We start from the raw sequence: 1,299 nt of genomic DNA on the forward strand, positions 1-1,299 counted from the left end.
CGAAGTAATTTATTTTTAGTTTAATAATATAATTTTTTATAAAGATAATAATTAAACATTTTGTTAGAATTCAATGATTATCTTAATTATATTTTAGATTTTTTATATTTAAAATGGATGTTTATCTTGTATTTGATTATGTTTATTTGCAGTTAGTTACACGAATTTAAAAATAGAGTTTTAGTAAGTTGTAATCACGCAAAATTACTTGTAATCTTGAATTTTAAGTAATATGAATCAACAAACAATACTTTATGCATAAAAAATGGTTTTTAATAGTTTTTGTCAAATGTTTTATAATATAGTATAGATCTACAATTCTTTGAAACAATTTATAAACAAATAAATAAATATAAAATACTACTTTTATATAAGTTATATATCATTTACTTAAATGCTAATAGAGTTTCTGAATTATTTAGTTAAGTTGTATATGTTTAATTAGACAAAGAAAATAGTTACACATTAAAAAAAATTAATGGTTGATTTTTATTTGCTTTTTTTGGTTTTTTGGTTTGTTTCTTATATCCCTGAGCACCTCTCAAAGTTTAACGGATACACCTTTCATACCTAAAAAAAAAATTATGCATGAAGTACTGTTTATTAATGTATATTACTTAAAGTTCAAGATTACAAGTAAATTATGCATAAGTACAACTTATTAAAGCTTCATATTTGAATTTATGTAACTAACTGCAGATAAACATAATCAAATAGGATAAACATCTCATTTTAAATATAAAAAAATCTAAAATATAATTAAGATCATCATTGAGTTCTAACAAAATACTTAATTATCATCATAAAAAAAATTGTTTTTTTACACCAAAAATAAATTAGTTCGGTATTAAACTTCAATTAAATTATAATAAAAAATTGAATTAAATACACAAAAACAATAACTTTTAAATAGTTAATTTTATAATAATATTGATTATATTTTTTATATGATATCTTCATATTTATATTTCATTTAAAAATAATAACATTTTTTTTCTCAAACCCCCATAAAATTGTATTTCGCTGCATTATGCGAATACCCTTCTACTATTTTCTTATACATAGGTTCGCCCTAAATACATGTACTTGACACATTTCTCTAGGAGATTATTAGAACGACCTCTATTGTAGCCGCACAATCTTATCTAGTCATAACCCTTTTACAAGAATCCACCATCGTATCTCGTTTCTTATTCCTTTCTTCTTTTAAGTTACAATATTATATTTTATTTTAATAAATCTATAAAACATAACTATAATATCTATACATATAATTAATATCAACACTAAATTTATAAT

Source organism: Cynara cardunculus (genome assembly GCF_001531365.2).
Source record: "Cynara cardunculus var. scolymus isolate 2C chromosome LG 10, CcrdV1, whole genome shotgun sequence".
Classification (NCBI taxonomy): Eukaryota; Viridiplantae; Streptophyta; class Magnoliopsida; order Asterales; family Asteraceae; genus Cynara; species Cynara cardunculus.